Source organism: Pteropus medius, unplaced genomic scaffold (genome assembly GCF_902729225.1).
Source record: "Pteropus medius unplaced genomic scaffold, Ma_sr-lr_union100, whole genome shotgun sequence".
NCBI classification, from domain to species: domain Eukaryota; kingdom Metazoa; phylum Chordata; class Mammalia; order Chiroptera; family Pteropodidae; genus Pteropus; species Pteropus medius.
Window position 1 is genome coordinate 34,893,473 of NW_024349800.1, and position 24,541 is coordinate 34,918,013.

The 24,541-nt window shown below is 38.0% G+C and overlaps 1 protein-coding gene across 1 annotated transcript in view; it reads left to right on the top strand.

Annotated features, from left to right (window-relative positions):
- The first annotated feature begins 23,817 nt into the window (after nt 1-23,817).
- FBXO11 (F-box protein 11) overlaps nt 23,818-24,541 on the top strand; it is a 75,508-nt gene continuing 74,784 nt past the window's right edge. Inside the window, exon 1 of the mRNA XM_039887219.1 lies at nt 23,818-24,541. This exon is cut by the window's right edge and continues 275 nt beyond it. The gene's annotated coding sequence lies outside the window, so the exon portion shown is untranslated.

Consider the following 24,541-nt stretch of genomic DNA (forward strand, 5'->3'; position numbering starts at 1 on the left):
GTGGAAAGAATCGATGTTCAGTTTTTGACTTCTAAAATAAGATTTTTTTTGATCAGATATTAAAAGTTTTGAAAGCCCAACTTTGAGAACAGAGGAAAATATTTTAAAATAATTTTATTTCTTATTAACATAAAAAGTGCCAAAGCCAATCAACAAAATCAGAGTTTTACTAAAAGCCAGGAGTAGAGAAATCTCAGGATGAGGCAAGTGTACTTGGGGGTGGGGGTGAGGAATGGGGGAACTTTGGCTCAGATTATGGGAAAAAAGGAAATAGGGAAAGAGGAAGTAGACAGTCAGACAGGTGTATTCTGAACAGCTACATTTTGGACTGAATTCCCCAAAGGGAAAGCATATTGGACAGCTTGAGGGGTAAGCCAAAGGCAAAGGAGCCTTTGCCCTGCTCCCCAAAATAAACCTAGGAGGAAACTGCAGCTCAGAGAGATCTCATGCTAGTATGTGCCTGGAGTTGAGCAATAGCAGAACAACCAATAACAGAACAACCAAGAGATAGACTAGGCAGAACAGCAATCCCAAACTGGTCTTGGCTCCCCTGTGACACAGAAGAAACCCCTCCCGGGGAAATCCAAAAAGTACATGAGCATTAGTTGGAGAGCAGCTAGTGTACATAGACCAGACCAGCTGTCCTGAATGGAAACCAGCCCCTATCCAATGCCATGAGGAGGGTGAGTACGCCCATGCGCAAAACATCGCCTGGGGAAGGAGGAGGGAGAGGGGAGGAACAGCCTTGTTAGGGAATTTAAATTTGAATTAATGAAAATGTACCTGATAGAGACCATTTTAAATTAAAATGGACTGTTAAACCGCAAGAGACTATTGAATCTGGAGAAGACTGAGATAACTTTGCTTGGAAAGGTGGGAGTGTGTAAGAAGATTAGATCAATTAAGAAAGTAAAGAAGCCACATGCTCTTGCTTCTGAGTGCAGTATCCTCACTCTAGACCTTATATTTTTAGCAAAATGAAATGAATAAAAATCTATAAAATGTATAAATATTTTAGCATACACACTATTGAAACCTGTTTTTCACTTTATAATATTGTTTAATTTTATTTGTTTACATTTTCTTTCCTTCAACTAGACTAAATATGTTAAAGACAAGGACAATATTTTCTATCCCTAGTCTACTTCAGGACTGAGCACAAAGCAGACACTCCATGTCAGTGCCACCTAAAACATTTCTAGTTTTTTTCATATACACTTGCAATTTAAAAAAAATCTTGAAGCAAGCAGGTAGTTTAGAGAAAGGGCCTGTGGAAACAGCATTGCCTAGGTACCTAAGTTCCGGTCCTGATCAGTCACTGACTTTAGGTGAGTTATTTCACCTCTTAGTTTCTCCACCAGTAAATTGTAAATCAAAGATTATGCCTTAACTACCTTACCTGCATATGTGAGATGCAAAAGGAAATTGACAAGAAAAAAAATTCCGAGCTGCTCTAAATTAAATTACAATGGCAAGAGAGTAAGAAAAAGAGACAGAACAGTTACCCTGTTAGTAGCTGTGGACTAGCTCTGATAAAAGACTGCTCACATTCCTGTGTATCTGTTGGAATTTAGAATTAAATTCCAAATGTCTATTTCTGTAATTATCCAAAAGCGAAAATAGCCAGGTGCCACGAAACCCCAGAAGCCACTGCCATCCTGTCCACAGGAGCCTCCACTTCTTATTTATACATGAACTTTCCAATCTGCTGCACACAGTTAATCCACAGGAACAGACACTTTTTCCTTGAGGACTCTGCGCCTATCCCAGAGCTGGCCCTACTTTAGCTTCTCCCACCCGCTTTGTCAATAGCTAATGTAAATTCTTTCAGAATGACTTACATCACCCCATTTGATGTATAAAAATGCTCAACAACTCTAGAACTGTGGACATGTTGTCTTTTCACCTCGCCATGCTGCTGGTGGTTCAGACTGCATGCCCCAGGACATGGTCTTTTCATTCTACAATGGCCTAATAAACCCTTTCTAGTGCTTGCCTTGGCAGCACATATACTATACCCATTTATTTATTTGTTTGTTTGTTTGTTTGTTTGTTTTTTCAATTACAGTTAACATACAATATTATATTAGTTTCAGGTGTACAACATAATGATTAGACATTTATATAACTTATGAAGTGATCACCCCAATAAGTCTAGTACCCATCTGTGCTAGTTATTACAATATTATTGACTATATTTCCTATGCTGTATTTTACATCCCTGTGACTGTTTTTGTAACTGGCAATTTGTACTTCTTAATCCCTTCCTCTTTTTCACCCATCCCCCCAACTCCTTGTCATCTAAACTCTTTTAAAAAGAGACTTTCTGCTGAGGAACTTAAAATTTTTTGTTTAACAAAATGTACACAAAATATCCAGGAAGAGAATGCAAAATGATCAAATACAATGTTTAATCCAAATCTAATTTTACAAGTGATCCAGACTAGAAATCTCAGGATGACGTCAGGCTTTCATAGCCGGCTTCCCTCCCTGCACAATCTTCCTCCAAATCCATTGCTACAGCAACATCCCCAACCCCCACCATCAGCTCCTTCTGCAGCAACTAGACCGAAGTCAATGATCTTTCAGTAAATACTTGTTTTTAAAGAATAACAAAAGTTTTTACTTAGCTGACTTGTGACTCTTCCTTGGACACAGATGGAAAAAGGTTATTTAGAGAGAGGAAAACAATAAAGGCGTTTTTCATTCTAGTAGTGATTAGAGATCATTAATCCTTTCTACATCACCATTTAGCAGGTCTTACAGGTCTTGACTGAAAACAAATAAAATTAAGGGTTTTATCCACTCACCGATAGTCTTAACTTCTGGCATAAGCCAGCTGTATAGCCAAGACATCACCAGGCAAGGCAGTGCATTTTGATTCCTAACCAGGAGGCCTCTGATATCATGCTCCTTGGTACGTGGAATATGGCTCTAGATCCTTAATAAAACTCACAGCTTGCGTCCAACAGTTTCAGAATCTAAAGTAGGCCTGATCCTCAATAATACTTTTTTTTTAATCTAATTTCAATTTAAGTATCTACCATTCACTATTTAAACAGATTTCTGAGAAGTATCTTCTTGGAAGTAAAAAATATTTTTTAATGTTGAGCAATTATTTATTTACTTAGGAAATCTAAAACAGTATTTGTTATGTGCCAGGATCTATTCTAGGTACTGGGATACAAAAATGAATTGAGCTGTTTAGTAGGAAAAATATATGTCAATCTAGTCATTGTTCAACACTCTAATAAGTACAATCATAAATGTCCACTGGCCTAGAGGAAGGAGGACCCAGAGCACCCAGGCTAAGTGCTGCAGGAAAGGTTTCATGGAAGAGGCTCTTAAGCTGGATGTTTTCATTCAAACACTCATGCCACAAATATTACTGCATTTTCTATGTTCTAGGCATTGTTCCAGGTACTGGGACTACAGAAGTGAACAAAACATGAAAATCCCTGCCCTCATGAACTTACATTTTTGTGTAGACAATAATGAAGACAAGTAAATGCATGACTTATTTATCTAAATAGTGAAAAGTGCTGTGCTAAGGAAGAAAAATTAAAACACATAGCAAATTTGAAATTGTAGATAAGAAGGCAAAGAGGAAAGTCTCACTGAGAAAGTGACTCTTAATATCCAAAGAAAGTGTGAGAACAAGCCCTGGGGATACCATGGGACAATAAGGCAGAGGGAACAGCAAGCACAGAGGCCTTCAAGTAGACAAGTCCCTAGAGCATTTGAAGAAAGTCAATGTTCCCAAAGTAGGAGTGAGGGGAAGAGTAGTGAGAAATGAGATTGGAGAGGCAACTGATGAGGAGGGCAGACTTTGGACAGGAAGTCACTGGAAAGTTCTGAACAAGGAAGGAGTGACATTTTCTGAGAAGATGACACTGGGTAATAATGCTCACAGGAGAATGAGCAGGCAAGACCATATGGGAGGTCATTGCAGAAGTCCAGATATAAGACGGTTGTTTTGGACCAAGATGGTGAGAAATGATCAAATTCTGTATATATTTTGAAGGTAGGCTCAGCATAATTTGCTGACAGATTGGATGTAAAATGTGAGACAAAGGAATCAGAAAAGCACCAAAGTTTTTTTGGCCTTACTAACTACAAGGGTAGAGTTGCCATTAACTGAAATGGGGCAGACTGGAAGGAGTTGGTTTAGGGGGATAGAATTAGCATTCATTGAACATGTTAGGTTTGAGACGTTGGTGATATCTAACTAGAGATATAAAATACACAGTTGTATATTTAGGTCTGGAGTTAAGGGCAGAGTTTGGATATGGAGACAGAAATTTGGGCACCATCAACATATAGATCAAATTTAACGCCATGAGTTTGGATAAAATCGCCTAGAGAGAATGAGGATATAAAAGTAAGTAAAGAGAAATAAAGGAAGAAGAGAAAAACATTCCAGACAGAGGGGAAAACATATGTGATGACAAGAGAGTAAGGACAGAAATTACTTTAGTTAAGATAGAACAGGAGTTGACAAACTTTTCTTGAAGGGCCGGATTAACGTTTTAGACTTTGTGGGTCTTACTGTCTCTGTCGCAACTACTCAACTCTGCCATCGTAGCATGAAAGCAGTCATAGACAACACTTAAATGAATGAGAGTGACTGTTCAAATGAAATATTTATGGACACTGGAAGTTGAATTTATCATAGTATTCACATATCACAAATTATCACTCATCTTTTAATCTTGTTCACCCATTTAAATATGCAAAATCATTCTTAGCTCACAGACCATACAAAAACAAGCAGGAGACCAGATTTAGTCCACAGGCTATTGTTTGCCAACTTCTGAGCTAGAATATAGGGTGCAGTCAGGGAGCAGTGGAAAATCAAATTGCAGAAGTAGTCAGACTTTACATCATGGAAGAGAGATACTAGGTTTAAAGTGACCGTTACATGATATGCACGCAATAAATGGTAGATATCATTATTGATTTGGTGAGTCTTATAAAGGGAACTAGCAGACAACTTTAAGGAAGTGAGATTTATAATCAAAACTGAGACCTACAATCACAGGATTTAGGAATAGCTAAACCAAGTGAAGGAAGAAGATAAATGAGGCCTTAACTGAAATAAGATTGAGGATGACTTGAGGGGTTCCTAAGGTACTAGCAAGACATCCTTGATATTGTTGTGACAGGGGAAAAGTATACATTGTTTCTGTAGGTACTGTAGAAATGCACACATGGATGATGAGATATAATGATAATTAAATTTTACAAATCATACATAGAAATTCATTTTGGTTGCTGGCATGATTTATTTGCATTCCATGAATTAAGATCTTAAATCATTAATATAAAAGTTGCTTCAGACCAAATGAACCATATTTCTGTGATATAGGAGCTTCTTTAATTATATGCAAGTTTATCAAACCGGAAATAAACTTGGTGTACCACTGCTTGAGATTAAAGTTCTCTCATCCCTCTCAGAATCACCAGGCAGAATATAGGCTGTGGGGTGAAATGAACTAGTAATCCTCTCCACTAAAACATCTCTCTACTAGCAGGGCAGAAGGTTGGGTTTACTTGTTCTTCTGCTGCTTTATTGGGCCTCACTCTTCTCATCTATAAAATAAAACTAATAATATATTTACCCATTTGAAAGCTGGCAAACAAAACTTTTGGTTCTCTTCAGTTAATTTTAATCAAAAAGAACTTCCCAGTGACCTGGCCTACAAGATTCTCTAATTACCATTATTTTAAAATAAATTTTATTTTATTGCATTGTAGATGTAAGATATGCTCATTATAGAAAATATGGAAAATACTGAAAAGGAGAAATATGGTCACATGAGATACATAAACCCCAAGAATATCACTTAAAATTTTGAAATTTTTTTGTCTTTCTATAATTATTACTATGTTTTAAATTTCCAAACTTTTTGCCACCACAAAATTTCAACTCTCAGCCTGCCATAAAAATAACCTGAAAACACTAGACTACATTAATATTATGTAAGAGACATTCTTCTTCTTCTTCAGTACACAAAAGAAAACATAATCCACCAACAATATATGATTAAGATTCTTGAGGATGTGCTTCAGGACTGTTTGTTGAATACTTAAAAATAAAAATCAGCATTCCATTTTTAAAGAACAGCTGGCTGTGACTCCTCTGCAGTTTTGGATTTATGGTCCCTTCTGATTCTTAGCTGTAATTAACTTACTGGAAAGATTTTACGGGACTGAATTAACAATGCAAACATACAGTTGTATGATAAAAGTCTGTTTTGTTATTCCTCATGTCTCGATATTTTTTAAAATCATAACTATTTTTCAAAGAGGCTATTAGATACAGATGAAATTATATTACATGGCAACTATAAAACTCCTTTTTAATCAGAGTAAAAACATTCTCAAGACTTGTCTTACAGCCTACAAATGAACTTTAAGGAATATTTGACAAAATAAAAACTGCTGTCTAATAAGGTATTGTCCCTTATAAATTGTTTAGAAGGGAACTAGAGCTATGATAATAAATTAACACATAACTATTGAGCATTTCCTGGCTGTTACTTGAGTTCTCATATTCCTGTCTTGCCCTTCACAATATTATTGTTATGTTGGGGGAAAGGTACACATTGTTAATGACTTCTGTGCCTGTTGTCTTGCGTACATTCTCCAGAAAGCCCTTCCAAGACTGTTCTCTGGAATCAGGCTTAACATGGGCATTCCAAGTGAAAGTTCGATATTTGCCAATGTCAGTATCAATTGTCAGGGTCCAGGAACCCTTCTGTGAAAAGCAGTTTGGTATAGAAGAAAGAGCATTGGACTAAGGTTCTCGCTCCTAATTCTGACCCTACCACTAGGTTTTGTGTGTCTTGGGTATTTACTTAAACCAAATGAGCTTTAATTTCCTTGTCTGTAAAATGAGGATAATAATAACTGCCCTGCCTATCTCTTAGGGTTGTTCTGAAGAACAAATATAATATTGCAAATAAAAGTGCTTTTAAAAAAGTGCTAAGTAAATTTCAATTTTTTTAAAATTGTGGTAAAATATACATAAAATTTACCATTTTAACCATTTAGGTATGCAGTTCAGCTGCATTAAGTATATTTACACTGTTGTGCAATCATCACCACCATCTATCTCCAGAGCTTCTTCATCTTCCCAAACTGAAACTCTGTTAAACAATAATTCCCCATTCCTCCTTCTCTCCAGCCTCTGGCAACGACCACGTCTCTAAATTTGACTACTCTAAGTACCGCGTATATGTAAATCATACAATATTTGTCCTTTTGTGTCTGGCTTATTTCACTCCACATTACATTTTCAAGGTTCATCCATGTTGTAGTATGTATCAGAATTTTCTTTCTTTTCAAGACAACATTCCATTGTATATATAAACCATATTTTGTTTATCTATTCATCTGTTAGTGGACATTTGGGTTGTTTTCCCCTTTTGGTTATTGTAAAATGCTGCTATGAACATTGGTGTACAAATATCTGTTTGAATCTCTGCTTTCAATTCTTTTGTATATACACCAAGTCGTGGAATTCCTGGATCGTATGGTAATTTAATGTTTAATTTTTTAGAAACTTCCATACTGTTTTCCACAAAAGCTGTATCATTTTACATTCCTACCAACAGTGCTCAAGGACTTTAACTTCTCCCACATCCTCACCAACATTTGTTATTTTTATTTATTTATTTATTTATTTATTTATTATTTTATTATTTTCTTTTATATTTTTTTTTATTTTTTACCCCTCCCTCTGGTAACCACTAGTCCATTGTCCATGTCCATGAGTCTCTGTCTGTCCTGTTCATTTGTTGCTTTTAGGTTTATAGCCCACATATAAGTGATATTATGTGATTTTCAACCTTTTCTATCTGGTTCATTTTGCTTAATATGGTTATTTCAAGGTCCATCTATGTTGTAACATTTGTTATTTTTATATAAAAATATAAAGCTATTCTAATGGATATAAAATGGTATCTCATTGTAGTTTTGGTTTGCCTTTTCCTAATAATTAGTGATGCTGAGCATCTTTTCATGTGCCTATTGGCCATCTGTTTTCTTCTTTGGAAAAATGTCTATTCAAGTCTTTTGCTCATTTTTCAATTGGGTTGTTTGGTTTTTTAGTTGTTGTTGAGTTGTAGGTGTTCTTTATATATTCTGGATGTGAATCCATTGCCAGATATATGATTTGCCAATATTTTTCCCCATTCCATGAGTTGCCAAATATTTTATGTTTTTCATGTACCAAATCCTATAAAAAATATGCTTTAGGAACTGAGAACACTGTCGCAGACTTCTTCTATATCAACATGGTATCATAGTTTAAAGACCACATTTTAACTGGCAGTTTTTTTTCTTCCGATTTAAGTAATAAGAAAAAACTATTTCATACTTCCCCTACTCACAACCTGTCTCAGTAAGATATTTAATTTAGTAGAAGCTGAAAAGTAAATTTCTTTATTTGTGTGCACAATAATCTGGTAGATTAACAGGTCTGACAACAGAAAGCCTAAAGCTTTCTGTGCTTGAGAGGAGAGTATAGAGACCCTTTCTAAAAATAACACTTCCTGCTTGTGCCTTGTCATTCACTATCCACAAAGATGAACAAGCCATATTCTAGCAGAGAATAATCAGCCACTCCAGAGGCAAACTGTTCAATCGTGTAAGTGGAAATAACATTAAAAAAAAAATTGAATAACTACGGGTCTTTCGTTTGGTCATTTACTTTACAAACTTGATAGACTTGGCTTTGTGTTAGGTGCTAGAGATACAAAAATGAATGGGTACAGTTCCTGTCCTCAAAGAGTTCTCCCAACCGGTGGGGGAAAAAAATGACCAAGTAAATGAACAATTACAATACAAGACTGTGAGTATAAGGGAGCTCTAAGGAGTTTCCATTGTGCATAATTCACAGCTAACTGCTGTGAAAAGTATCTCTGAAGTATCAAGCCTATTGCTAACATGTATGAATATAAAACCTTTCGAAATGTTAATTACTGTTATTACAGTGTAGTTATTTTTTTAAGTAATAAGAGATAGGATGTATAACCACATAGGATATTGTGTCTAAAATTTTTTGAGATTTGTTTTCATTGTAAAAATAATGTATTCTTATTATAGAGAGTGCAAGAAATGCAGAACTCAGCAGAAGTAACTGTCATTAACAGTTTGCTATGTTCTATTTCATCTAAAATGCCATTGACCATAAGATCCATCGTAAATTCAAAGGTGCTAAAAAGTGGAGAGAAAAAAAGTATTTTAGTAAGCACTTGAAGTCTTGAGTCTATGTGAGCAGAGGGCAGAGGCACCAAAGCAGTCCTGAGAATCAGCAAAAAATTTGGCTTGCATGATTAGAAGAGGATTATATTCATTTTTATACTAATGTTTTGTACTTCTAGGTGCTATGTACTGCACTAAGAAATAAGCATTACAAAAATCCTTGATCTTAGAAGATACTCCTAAAGTTTATGTTCCCAGACTTATACTAAGTACCTTATGAGTAGGTTAAGGAATATGATCCTCACCCTTCCAAAGATTTATTCTGTATTACTCAAGTGAAACTTTGCCTGGAAGGAGATAAATCTCTAGTTTCTGAAACATTGGTCAATAAATATATATTGGTCCCACACGGACTTAACAGGTATGAAAGAGCACATAACTTTTTTTATTCATTGTCCTATATTTATTTTCTCTTGTAAAATCCAAAGGGTTTTAAAGAATGAAAAATGTTGAGATTCAGCCTATCCAACTGTCAGATCTCTTGTTTTAGAAACGTTAAGGAGGCAGCATGGTATAATAGAATGCAACAGGAAGACCTATGTATGGAGACCTAGGCACTACTCTTAGATCTACCACTAATTAGATGTATAATTTTAGATAAATCACTTAACCTCTCTAAACCTCTCTCATCTCTAATTGCTCTATCTAGTCTGTAGGTTATTGTGAAGATCAAAAGAAATCGTAAATGTGGAAGCACTTCAAAAAATGTATCACATGCATATTATAAAGTATTATTAATACATACATTTATTATTGGTCTACAATGCCACTCTTAGACTCAGGCAAGAGGAGCCAATGCCCTGAGCTCTGTACTTCAGTGGGCCCTGTGTATCACAAACACGAATGTATACAAATTTATTAAATATATATTAACACATTCCTAGAAGACATCCTCTCAATTCTGACAGTAGCAATGACACTCTTTGGAGTGATTCAAAGATTATATACAATATTTTCTGGATTTGACCCAGATCAAACACGTCAAATGTGTTTGACCTCACAGCGACTCTGGGTTAACAATGGAGTTGCCATTTAAATAATGTTAGAGCAGTTAGATTTAATTTAGACAAGAGAGCAAGCTGTACCAGGTTAGTTAATTGAAACAACAGAAGATTCTCAAATAAATAAGGAATTATAGTCTATTGTGGAAAGTATTTTTTATTTGGTGCTACAAATATCCCAGCCTCTTGTTCAATACAAATATTAGGCTTTAGGACAATTTGTATAGAGAGAAAGATTAAGATCCCCTATCTTTTATATGATAAAGGCATTTAGCTTTATAGTTCCTTTGCATCCAGTCCCCAAACTAGAAAATGTAAAGGGGTGAGGGGTTTAAGATAATTATCTGGACAACAGTCCAGATAACCAACTAATAATTCGTTTTGTCTAGACTATTCATTTTTTCCTACCCCAAAGTCCTTTTTCTGTTTGAATTAACTGTGATAGCTCAAATCTCCACATGCAACATTTTCTGACTCAAAAAAACATATCTCTAGTAAAGTACATTCAGACCACATTTCTTAAATTTGGGATACTTTTGATTATAGGATTAACTAAAAATATAGTAACCACATTTTTAGTAGAAAAAAATAAAGACTGTAAAATTAATTCTAACTTCAGCACTGAAGTTGGGGGAGGGAGTATGCCTTAGAAGTAAGAAAACACTAAAATAGGATTTTTTAAAAAGTGTACTTCAGGATTAAGAAAGTTATTATAATTCTTATGGAAGGCCATGGGAAGTGACGGAGTCAAAAAAAGGAGTACATGTGGGTCGTTATGTAGGGACAGCATGGTGGCCCTCAGCTCTGGTCATAAAAGCATAGCATGAAAGATGAGAACCTAGCAGAAAGGACACCAAGATCAAGGAGAAGGGGGCCTGAAAGCAGTCAAGGGTCTTGCAGTGGTGGGGCATAAAGACACACAACATCAGGAAACTTGCCTATAGCCAGCTCTGCCTCCAAATAATCCTAAATAACTAGAAGCCTGTTAAGGTCAGCCGTCACTTGTAACTTCTTCCTTTAGCTTATTGTCAAAACCTAATGACCATGCAAAGCACAAGACCTTTCAGTTAGCCTTCATGAGAAACAGGGCTGAGTGTTGTACCTCCTGGAACATTTAAAATTATATTTAATCTCATTTTAGTGTAATGTTAAAATATTTTTCGTTTTATTGTGAAGAAATGCAAAATGTTTTGAGACTAAATACCATAGAGTAGCATCATTAGGTGTTGCTGTGTTTATCCAATAATTGGCTCCTTTCCTATAATGGATGAATCTCTGTTTCAGAATGGAAAAATAAATTAAACGGAAAACAAATTCCCTACATAAAGGTCATATGAGCTCTTTGTAACTAAGAATGAGGTATTACAGTAACTTTAGTGAACGCATGGTATTTAGTTCAGGTAATTTGCTTCACTCTGTAAATGCCAATAACTAGCATTTGTAAGTCTGAACTATTATAATGGTCACTTGCAAGTAATAATCGCATCCTGATTCTCTGACTGGAAAAAACAACATAAAAACTGCGAACACTATGTGACTAAATAGGTGAAATAAATATAAATATCCTTTAACAATTTGGGAATAGGAACAGTGTTTGAAGATGGAGAATAGAAAAGGAAAAAGAGGCATTCAGGGCCTTCTTGGAAGTTTTGATGCTGTTCAGTACTTCCAAAGTCTACATGGGTACAAACTGCTACAAAACATCTTTAATATGTCTCTCTATTCCTCATTCCCAACCCCTTCTTTCTAGGTAGAACAGTTTGGTTTTTTGTGTTGTTCCATTTCTTAAGCCCTGGGTGAGGATATCAGATGGTAACCAATGAATAGGAATGAGCCAGATGAAGTGCAGCAAAGGAATTTGGACAAGACTTTTTGGCAGAAGAGACAGAAATGAAATTGGCAGAAATTGGTGAGTCATTAGATAGGGGCTGGGTCAGAAAGAGAAAGAGGAATATCATAGATGAACAGATAGAAGCTGCAAAGGCACAGGCAGAGAAGTCAAAATCAGATTTTAATCAGATCTTTGTCTGTCAACTCTGCTTTGGGGAATGCGTCTTCTCCTTGTTAATTGGTCCCTTTGTCCTGCCTCAGGTCATGGCTTCTAACTTGGCTCCAGTAAAGAACAGGCCAATAACTAACCTCACCCTTCTGGGTTTGGCACTTAAGCAAGTCATCATCTTTCTAGCTTCCTCTTTGCTCTCCACCTCTGACATTCATTCCTGTTAAACCTCTTCATTCAGTGCATTTTGCTGCTTGTTTGACTGTTGTTCCAGATGCCTAACATGCAGTTAAATTAAACTTAGTTGTATACTAATTGATCATTCTGTGCTAGAAAGAATAACTTTACTCAAAATAAGAGCTTAGTTTTTTGTTTTTTTTAATGATTTCCAAATAATCAAGAGTCAAGGGTTAAGAGCCAAGAAAGCCAATAATAATGATAATAGCTACAAAAATGGGCTTTTGTTGTTTGCCTCTTCATTATCTGAGCCTTGCCTTATCTCCTTCACGGTATCTTGATTTTCATTTAAGAAATCCACTCTGCCCCATGAAGCCCATGTGCCTGTATAGAAACTGACCCACTGCCTGGTTAGTTTAAGCTAAACACCACATTCCATCTTCCCATACACAGCTTGGTTCCAGGGCAGGCATGTGATTTAAGCAAGTGAATATCAAGATATTTGCTGGACTGCTGGGACCAAATCATTCTCTCTAGATATGGAACATGTACTTTTGGGGAGCTGTTGATAGCCATCTTGCGATTGTGATCATTGTAGAAGGCAGAGTAGAAAGATGGAAAGAAACTGAACTCTTAGTGACTGAAGACTTAGAAAGATAATCCTTAGTGACATAAACTCACCTAAAAGCCTGCCCTACCTCAGGCTTGGACTTTTCATTGTCGTGAACCAGTATATTCTCTTATTGTTTAAACCAGTTTGAGTTGTGCTTTTTTCTTACTGGCAACATAAAATATTTCATGCTATACAGCTACTATTTATAGAGAGCCTACTCTGTGCCAGGCATTGTAATGGGTATTCTACAAAGACTAATTTTCACAACCACATTTTTCTTTTTTTAAATTGTGCTAAAATATACGTAATATAAAATTTCCCATTTTAACCTTTTTTTAAAGGTATAATTCAGTGGCACCTGTTACCACTCTCTATTTCCAATCACAACGATATTTTGAGGTGAGTATTAATATCCTCATTTTAACAAAATAGAAATTGATTCTCAGAGAGGTGCATTACTCAGATCAGACCACCAGTTAGTGAGATAGTCAGGATTTAAACCCAAGTATACCTGACTGCAAAGCCCATGTTTTTTTCTACTTCATTATAGTGCCAAATTAAATTATCAAGCAAGAAAACAAGAAATCTTGGTCAAATTACCAGCCTAGAGTCCATAAGATAGAAATTAAGATCTTGAGAGGTGCAGATCCAGCAAACAGGAAACAAGACAAGGATCAAAAACTGATCAGAATCCAAGTCATCAAAGGTAGAACACTAGAGTTTTGAGTCAAGGGGGTTAGGAGAAACCATTTAGGTTCAAGAAGTAAGGTTTGAAAGGGGCTCATCAGTAGAGACTTCAAGAATATCTGGTTGTGTTTTTTCACCTTACCCTGGATTATAGGTAAATAGTCCTTGCCCTGCCCACTTAATTCCACAAAGAACTCTGACTTAAAGACTAATAACAAACTATATTTTAAAACAAAAATACCCCCAATTTTATGTTAAGCATTCATTAAAATAAGTCACATAATAAAGTTGATCCATATCAAGAGGGAGACACATCCTGTGGTGGAGCCTAGTCCTTTAAATGAGGTCTGTTATGACTGGAAAGCTCTACTACCTTCTTGTTAGGACAAGATGGATTCCAACTAGTGTTCCCTAAAAAAAGATTGCAAGCTTCTATGTTAAAAGCTATCCACCTTTGATGAGTATCTCTTAATTGTTTACTTTCTAACTAAGGGTTTTTAACTAGGACTATTAGAACACTAGAGGATGTTTAATCTGTTGATCTGTTTATTTTAAAAAGTCTGACTCCTTTCATTTGTAATCCTTGGTAAGTAGTAGCTTGAAGGGTTCTCCTTATACAAAAAGATCAGTTCGGTAATTTTCAATTTCCATAAGTGAATTTCTACAGTGTCAGAGGCTGTCTTGAAGTTAGGGAAAGGAAGTTATTGAGAATAGATTGAGTAAGACTGCCCAGTGTTTTCACACCCCCAAATCTGGACCTCCACACCAAAGCCCCTTTTCCAGTATTTCCAGTTAGAAAATACTAACATTTTCTCAACAATTATTTTATATATAAACCTAAGTGCTGACTATGATTCATTGCACATTGAATAGAAATATGACAGGGACAGGAACTCCATAGAGTCAATGTCATTTGACACATTTAACACATATATGCGGCTTATCACCCTTCTCCCTCTAACGCAGCATTTGGGGAGTGAAGGTCCATCATATGTGTGAACAGTCTGTTTGGCAATATAGTTTTTTTGAAAAGTAAAATATATAGGAAACTGAATTTTTCTTCCTCTTTAAAAGTTTGTTCTCTGTGTGTGCATTTTAATAGACTTTATTTCTTTAGAGCATTTTTAGGTTTACAGCAAAACTGAGCAGAAAGTGCAGATATTTCCTGTATAACCTCTGTGTCCACACATGCATAGCCTTCCCCATTATCAGCATCTCTCAACAGAGTGGTACATTTGTTACAACTGATGAACCTACACTGACACATTATAAACACAGAGTCCATAGTTTATATTAGAGTTCACTCTTGGTGTTGTATATTCTATAGGTTTGGACAAATGTATAACAATATGAATCCATCATTATAGTATCATATAGAGTGGTTTCACTGCCCTAAAAATCCTCAGTGATCTGCCTATTTATCCACCTTTCCTCCTAGCCCCTGGTAACAACTGATCATTTTACTGTCATCACAGTTTTGCCCTTTCCAGAATGTCATATAGTTGGAGCCTTTTCAGATTGGCTTTTTTCACTTAGTGTTGTGCATTTAAGGTTTCTCCATGTCTTTTCATGCGTTGATAGCTCATTTCTTTTTAGCGCTGAATATTATTCCATTGATTTGATGTACCACACTTTATTTATTCATTCACCTACTAAAAGACATCTCGGTTGCTTCCAAGTTTTGGCAATTATGAATAAAGCTGCTATGAACATCTTTGTGTAGATTTTTGCATAGACATAAGTTTTTGATCCCTCACCAAGGAGTGTGATTCCTGGTAAGAGGATATTTAGTTTTATAAGATACTGCCAAATTGTCTTTCAAAGTGGCTGTACCATTTTGCATGCCCACCAGCAATGAATGTGAGTTCCCACTGCTCCACAGCCTCACCAGTATTTGGTGTTGCTGGTGTTCTAAATTTTGGCCATTCTAATGGTGTGTAGTAGGTCTCTATATCTTTTCAGTTTTTCTCTTTGTCTTCCTTTCCATCCCAACCATTCCTCGCAATAGCCTGTCTTTTCAGAAAGAGTCATAGAATTCGAGGGCTATGCAGGAGGTGGCACAAACTAAGCAATATTAGATAACAAGAGTGAAAGGCTGAGAAAGGATTGGCTCAAGTCATGTGGGAGCCCTGGGAAAAGGAGTAATCTGGCACCCCTTCAAACCAATATTCTTTAAATAGCTGAGGGCAGAGAGAAATTCGTTTTCTATTAATATAAAATGTATAGCTCTTTATGGTTAAAATAAAGAATTTATTACAAGCATTGAACATAATATTTCCACTTATTTGGAATTATCTTTCATTTTACGTTTTTCTCATTACTAATAACTTGAACAGCAATAGTTAGTACCAAGCATAGAAATAAATTCCAGTTACAAAATCTTACTTAAAATATTTTTACAAATTCTTTTTTTTTCTAGTTATATGTTACAAAAACAGTTTTAACTTTTCTTAAGTTCTTGTTCTTTCTTCATCTTTCTTTTAGGACTATCTGAGCTAGGCAACCTCTTGTAAGACATGTTCATGGCTTTAAAGTATAGAAAATAAGCATCTGTCTACAAAACAAACAAACAAACAAAAACAGTGTTAGAAATTTAGAGTAGAATTCCAAACCCAAATCCTACCCCAATCTCTTCTGACTGGCTTACCTGGGGGAACATGCACACCTGTATCTATACTCTAATGAGAACTCCAGTACTGTTTTATTAGTAAGCAGGCAAATGCCCAAAACTTAAAATGAAGCTTCGGTCATGGCTGGGTGGAGGCCAGGTCTAAGTAAGGCCTCTTACTTTTACAACTCCATGTCTAAATCCCGTAATGCCCTCAAGTATGCCAAAAGAGAGTACAGTACAAGTCAGGGTAAGAACAAGACTCACATAGAAAGGCATTAATAACTGAGCATAAGTCCACCTACCCGACCAAATGCCAGGATGAGGTTGGCCTTCCAGACCCACGAAGTTGGGAACAGAGAAAGGAGGATTAGACCTCCTTACCAGAGGTAGCCCACCTCCATTCCTATAACCACTCCACTTCTTAATTTGCTTACCACATGGAGAGAATATGTATAAAACAAACTGCTGCTCTTAGGGGTAGGAAATGAAAAAGCATTAGGGCCTGTAAGAAATGAAAGTGAGTGTCTTTCAACGTCATGATCCCTCTCTAGTGAAGCATCCCCAGAGTCTCTGGCCAGACTATCACTTATTCCATGTGGCAGATCTAATAGGAGGGTAAATAGAGGCAGAAGCTAGGATGGATGTTTCCTTCTTCATGAGCTGTGGCAGAAATGCAGGGAGAGAAGCTGAACCACCCCCAAAATACACACACACCTCATTATTTATTTTTTCTTTAACGACTGGTCTTAACAATTAAAACTTTGTTCAGCCAAGGTTGTCCAACTAGGGGAGATTAGCAGCTTCCTCAGTTAATCCCCTTGCTCCTCAATGTAACTTCCTTGGATCACTGAAATGCACAGTTGAGCTGGTCCTCCTAAGAGTTTCTGTAATGCGTTATAGCAGGTCATTAATCAACTTAACTTGAAAACCATACTGCACCCTAGGCCAAATAGTCATTCCCTAGTTTATTTCCTATCTGAAATCATGCCTAGTCATATTGTCCAAAATTGGTCAACAGAGATTACTCTTAAAAGTCCAAATAAAACAAAGAATGGCTGAAAATGAAACAATGTGAAGCCCTTCCCATTATTAAATTATGAGAGAAATTCTAGTCTAAAATGAATTTCTCTTCCTCCTGTAGATTGAACTCCGAAGACCTTAAAGTCCAATTACTCTTCTCCCTAATTTCCTGACCTTTTCAGTTCCTGTCAGAGGATTCTCCCTCAATGCCTTGGGGTTTGGGTTCCTGCAGCAGCCACTGCACTTTGAGCTTTCTTCCATTACAATGGGTGCAGCATCTTCAGTACTTTCAAAATTGAAGCAATCCACCCAAATCTCTCATGTACCATATATGTAGACACAAATGTGACTCCTACTGAACAGTATTCAAAATGCTGTTCCTAGAACCCAGTATATGGCCCCTTGTTGCTATTTTCCATCAGAGACTGCAGCAGACTTGGTGTTTTCTGGGGGAAGAGGAATAATGCACAGGGAACAAAAGATGAAGAGAGAACATCGTTTTTGCTTCCACTTTGCCAGGATGCCTATTAGAACATGTTTTCCAACTACTACATGTGAATTTTTTATTTAGTTGGGATAAATTTCCCATCAAAGTTTAACTGTGACATAGGACATAGTAGCTTTTAATAAAGACATAGTTGACTTCCTATCCATTTTCCACCTTCTACAACCCCAAAACTAATTTTCTCTAGGGACCCAGATTTCCTCCACCCAGTTGACCACATTTGAAGCTATAGTGGCAAGTCTGATTGGTCTAAGAGGGATCTCTTCACTCTTACCAGAGATTAAGTCAAAAATGGGCATAAGGCCCAATTTGGTACAAAGAGAAATGAGGTTTTCAGTAGTTGTATCTCCAATGTCTAGATCACACCCAGATCTTCCTTACTTCTCTTGGTATCCTTCCGATGTTTTGGAGACTTCTATTTCCATTTCCCTTTTAAGTCCGGTGTTTCTGGCTTGTAAGCTCCATGTTAAATAAGCCTGTTCTCTGTCAAGTAACATAGCTTCCTTTTCTATGTCTGAACACAGCATCTTATATTTATAATAAGCAACTCTGCAGTCCATGCTTATGGCCTTGCATCTGATCTTCTTTGGATATTTGTCCATCTCTAGCAGGATCCCAAAACTTTTTTAAATTTATGACACATCTGCTGCCACTCTTTCCTGCTCTAAAATTCCTTAGGTCTATTAACCTTGCTTCCAAGATCTCTTTCCTGAAATGTATCTTAGCTGGATTATATCTCTCAACAGATTCCTGAATCTGAAGCTTGTACTGTTTCCAAAGGCCATAATCTCGGGATCATGGAGGGGTCTAGCATATCCTTTGACATGTGCTCCTCCCCTAAAATTCCACTTCCTTTAGCTTTCAGATTCCGGAGTCCTTGAGTAACTTGTCCTACTTCGTGTATTACTTTCTGCCATTTCTTTCTCTGCTCCTGATCTACTTCTTTCTGTCATTTCTACATCTTTCAAGGAGGCCCAAGTGGGTTTTTTAATTTGGACCTGCTACTTAAATGCATCTAATTCTGCCACTAACACAGATAAACCTCCAATTGTGTCTTTGTCTTTGGCTCTCCCTTTCTCCCTCTTTCCCACCTTCCCTCCCTCTCTGTCTCTGTCTCTGTCTCTGTCTCTGTCTCTATCTCTCTGTCTGTCTCTCTCTCTCCCCTTTCCTTTCTTGCTCTGCCTATGCATTTGTTTCCTGACCTACTCTTTAGACTCTCCCTTGAGAGGCTCCCATAGTGAAAAATTATCAGAGTATTCTACACCTACCACAAGAGCTTCAGTTCAAATATTGCTTGAGTGGAGAAATCCTGCTCGGGAGACCTCCCATCAGTTTCAACCCATGCCTTATCTCTACCTATTGTTTTTCTGCTTGACTCCTTAGGTGTTGTCTTCCCTGTACCTTTAAAAAAGTTTTTTCTAATATTATTCATTTTCTGGGCATATTTCCTTATAAGAAGAGCCATACCTGCTTCCTACATATAATGTCTTTATAATCTTGAAAATCATCAAGTAATGCCTGAAATAACACCAACACCCGTGGCAACAATGATTGCTAACAGTACACCGAGCCCCTACTATGCACCAAGCACTATTGTAAGCATTTTATAAGTATTAATTTACTTAATCCTCACAACAATCTCATTAAATTAGAACTACTATTTTATAGATACAGAAACTAAAGCACAGAGAGATTAATTTGCCCAAGATCAGACAGCGAGTAAGTGGCAGAGCTCCCTCTTGGTCTTCCACGCTGATATCTGCCCACATTTCAAAATGTTTTTCCAAAATATAACACACTGTTTTTGTTTGGCCCAGTCTTCTCAAAATGCTAGGAAATTGGGTTCTGCTTTTAAAAAGCAAAAATAAAGATTTACAACTATTACAGACTATCGTAAATCTTAAACATAATTTCTTTTACTAGTGCTATGTCTCTATTATTCCACAGGGAAAGGTATTAAAGTTTGATTTTATAATTCTTTAACGATAACTTCTATTATGAGTATCATTGGATTGTGTGCTTACCAGGTTTTCCCACATATACATTAAATTTAAATTCTTAGTTCAAGTTAATTTTCACTGCCTGATAAAATATTATCTGAGCATGTACTAAAGAATGAATTTTTGCAGCTTAGTGAGATAAGTCATTCATACTCTAACAAGGATATTTTAAACAGAGCTGGTTATTCCTTCAGGAAAACCACATTCAGATCAAACTAATTTCCTAAATGACATAAAAGGAGTGAGTAGCTTTGAGGTGTCTTATGTAACTGACTGAGTGCTGACAGCTTGAGACTAGATGATGGAATGACAGAGGAAAGGGGACCTGAATCTTTGAAATAGTAAAAATTATCATTTAAAAATCACAATGAATATCATCTGCCAGGCGTTAAAATGATTAAAGGGCTTATTTTTTCTACACTCCTATTGTGATAGGTTTTATAAACAAATAATTTTAAGTACACTAACCTGTTAAGCACCAGTAATTAGTTGAGAAAAACAAACACAAATGTGCTTGAAGACAGAGCAAACCCTGAGGGAATTTACTCCTCTGAAATTATGCTAAGTGTATACTGAAATCATTCTGTGGGACTCCTACCCCAAATAAAAATCTCCTTTAAGGTTTTCTCCTGTTGTCTCTCACACGTAAGTGCTATGACAGCTAACTGACAGGATTATTTGCTAACACAGGTGGACCTGGTGATGGATAAAACCATCTGGAATATTTGGAGTTTTCACTGGAAAATTTAAAAAGTGTATAATACTTGTGAATAGAAAGGGCACTGGACTGGAAGGCCGTAACTTTGCTACTAAGTAGCTATGGGATTTAGTTTTGTCACCTCACCTCTTTGAACTTGTTTCCCAGTCTGTCAAATACAGAAATGAAAATTAAATGATCTGCAAGGCCTGTTTTAACAACTCTCAAATTCCAAAATTTTAAGTTAAGATGGCTTTGAACATTTTTGCACAAAGAAGACTCTAACATCTAATCCCATAAAATAAACTAAGAATATGTAGGAACCAGTTATATGGAGATAGGGTATTATTTTATATTATTTACATTATATTATTTTTTAATATCTCCCAATAGCTTTTCCATTATTGTTAAACTACTCTCTTGACCATTCCATCAAGCCATCACGACTCAAAGAAAGGGAGCAGAGCAGGTACCATCACAAGAACGAAGAGGACATGGCACATAAGTAAAGATCTTGACATATGAGGAAAAAAATCCATCTTTTGCAGCCCTGAGGGATGACAGAAAAAAAGGGACAAGGAAGACTTATCAGACCCAGTGTGTTTACTCTCTGTTATTTCTCAGGGTGAAAACTAGAATTGGAAGTATATAGTTGAAGTTTTCACATAGATATGGGTAAATCCAAGAAAGCTGAGATAGTGGTTTGCTTCCCTGAGTATGCCTGTGAGAGGCTGAGCCCTCCAGGAACTCTGCTGTCAGCTTGGTGCCATGTTCAATCTGATGCAGGGAGAATAATGCAACATGCTGGAGGAAGGTGACTCAACAGAAGAGTCTAAAACAAAGCTCCTGGTTCATCAAGGCCTACATGTGATGTTCAGGCAATCCAGAAGTTCCCATACACCTCAGAAGAGAGAGTGGCACCATGAGAATCAATGGACTTGTAGAGACCTGGGGTCAGTACAGAGGTTACAGTGTATAGAGTAAATGACTCAGGTATGGACTTCAGCAAAAGAACTAGTGTGACATCTGTAAAGGGCAGAAATGACGAGTTTCACCTCTGGGGCTAGCAGTCTGGCTTTTAGGCCATACCTGACACTCCATACCATTGGACAACATAGGGATTGGTGTGCATGGCTTCCCTGAAGCCATGTAAGCCATCTCATCCCTCAGGGCTGCTACCATCCCTCAGGGGTGCTACCAACCCACTAGTGGCTGTGTGAATTAGAAAAAAGCACTCCCTTTCTCAAGAGACTTTACTTCCATCTTTCGGAAAATTGTCTTAATATGCTGTTTTTGTTAAAACAAGGCATCTTAGTACCACATGCCAGAGAGCTGCCATAATAAACTTAGAACTATAAAGTGCTGAAGATGTGAAAGACACTACACCTATACCTTATATAGCAACCCTTGACCTCCATACATATCTTAGAATGAGAGGGAGGTAAGGAAGTAAAATCTGAAAGATTCAGCATTTGTGAAAAAAAAATTAGATAATGTGGGGACTCGAGGTTAAAAATTATAGAAAATAAACAAGCTACGTTTTCTTAATACACTTGAATTAAAGTAAATCTTCAATTCTGTCATACCAAAATACAAACTCTTTATGACCAAGATTTTGCCTTTTATTTTTTGGTGTTTCCTATAGCACCTTACATAGTAATGCATACACAGAAGAAACCAGTAAGTACTTGTTGAATAAAAAGTTTATTTTATTAATCCACTTATATGTATAATAGCATGCAATTTTCCTTTTCTCTCCTACATTTATTTGAATCAAATCTAAAATTGTATCCCTTTGCACCTAGCTAACAACCATAAAAATCCAGAGTTCACTTGTTTTATAACAGCCTCCCTCCTCAAATATTTTTTGAGAAAGAAATGTAGATCTAAGTGGTCTAAGGGAGATCACCTCAATATTACAGAATTTTTAAAAATTTAAAACAGGATTTTATATAGTCCAACATAGGTTCTTATTAAAAGGTGGGGGGCCCTGATATCTAGAAAGGCAAAGTAATTTAACTAGAGTCACATATCAAATCAGGGACTCAAACACCCTACACAATACTGGCTCATCTCTCCTTCCTCCCTAAAGACACACTTTTCTCCCTCTCAGCCTTACTTTACCATACTTTGTAACCACTTAATTATCTACATCAGACCTAAACAGCAGCTGATCCTATTCAAATGAGAGAAATCACCCAATGATCCGAAAACCAGGGAATCAAGTAATCTGGCCGTTTTACCACATCCATAAAATGATAAACAAGAAGAGAGAGCAGAGAGAATTGAGAAAGGGTACTTTTTCAGTCATCACAACAACAGCTAGGGAATAATGCGTTTTCCTTAGGGAGGGATTATGCTGAGGGGACCCGATACAGATACAAAAGATAATTCCTCTTGGAGTTTTTTCTTTTCCTTTGAGTTTGTGGCATCTAAAAAAATTTTTTTTATCACATAAACAAACATAATCTCTCACTTTTTCTCACATATTATTTTCCAGACCATGACACAGACCACGTCTCCAAAAAGAAAGGTGACCAAAGGTATATTGCCCATTAACCAAAACCTTTTCAAGACACAGATGAGTCCTCTAAAACTACAATTAGGAACCGTCTCCAAACTTCGGTTACCAAACTCAAACTGGATCTCCAAGGTTTGCTAATACCCTCAGCTTGGCTAAAGGGCACAGAATCTCTAGCGCTCTCTACAGCTCAGACTTTGAACCTACCTACTACAGAAAATCCAAGTTACCAAAGATCTGCTCCCTCGCTCCACTTAAAAATCGGGTGAAGGTGGGGGGGCGGGGGGGTTGGGGAAAAGCTGAAACAGCGAACCAAAGGATTAATCACTTCTTCCCATTACATCAGCAGCCCCGCCCTTTCCTCCGAGAACCTCCTCTCCGAATCGTCGCTACGCACTAGCGCTCTTTGCCCACCCTGTCATGCATGCCCCGATACCTCATATTATATCACCTCCCAGCCCCATCACCCGCCCCACCACACTCCCTCTTTCCTCCTTCCCCCTCCTTGGCGGGGGAGGTAGGAAACCCGAGAGAGGAAACAGGGCGTTGAAGGGACTTCGTGATAAGAGCGGAGGTCCCATTGGTCGGATGTTTGTACCGGCGCCTTCCATTGGCTACTTGGCCGGAATCCCCGCCCCTCTTCCTCCCCGCCCATTCACCCCTCCCCCCGCCACCCCGCGGCCCTCCCCCGCGCCCCTGGCCAGCCCCGCGGCGGGGAGGGACCGACTGGGCGAGTGGAGGCTCCGGCGGTGTCAATGGCTCCTCCTGCCACGGAGCAGCAGCAGAAGCAGCGGCGACGGGGCTGAAGAGGAGGTGGAAAGGTTCCTTTAAGGAGGAGGAACGACGACGCCTCTTTTTCCCCCTATCTCCTCCTTTCACACTCATTTCCCCTTCGCTAAGGAGAGAAGGGGGGGAGGAGAGAGAAGAGGCCGAAGAAAGAAAAAATTCCTCTCAGAAATCGCTTTCAGGGGGTGTGGGGGGGAGGAAGAGGGAAAAAAAGAAGCCGGGCGCCCCCTGCTCCCTCCCTCCCTTCTCTCCCTCTCTTCTCCTCCTTCTCCCTTCCTCACCCGCCCGCCCACTACCCCCGCCGCCGGAGACGCCGCTCGGGAGTCGGCGGGACCGGGGACTATCTCCTCAGCCGCCGACGCCGCGCTTTGCCTCGGAAACCCCAGGCGGGCGGACGCCCTTTCTTTCTTTCTCTCGCTCTGCCCGTCTTTCTGTCTCCGTCCCTCGCGGCCGCCCCGCCCGGCGGCCTCGGCCTTCCCCGTGCGTCAGGCCCGCCCGCCCGGCCTCGCTCGGTCTCTGTCTGTCTCCACGGGCCTTTCTCTGGACTCGGGGGCTCGCTCGCCCCTTCAGCCCTTACCGTCTCCCCTTCCCCTCGCCCCCTTTCCTTCCTCCCCCTCTCCCCACCCCCTTCTGCCCGAGAGCTCGCTGTGCGTG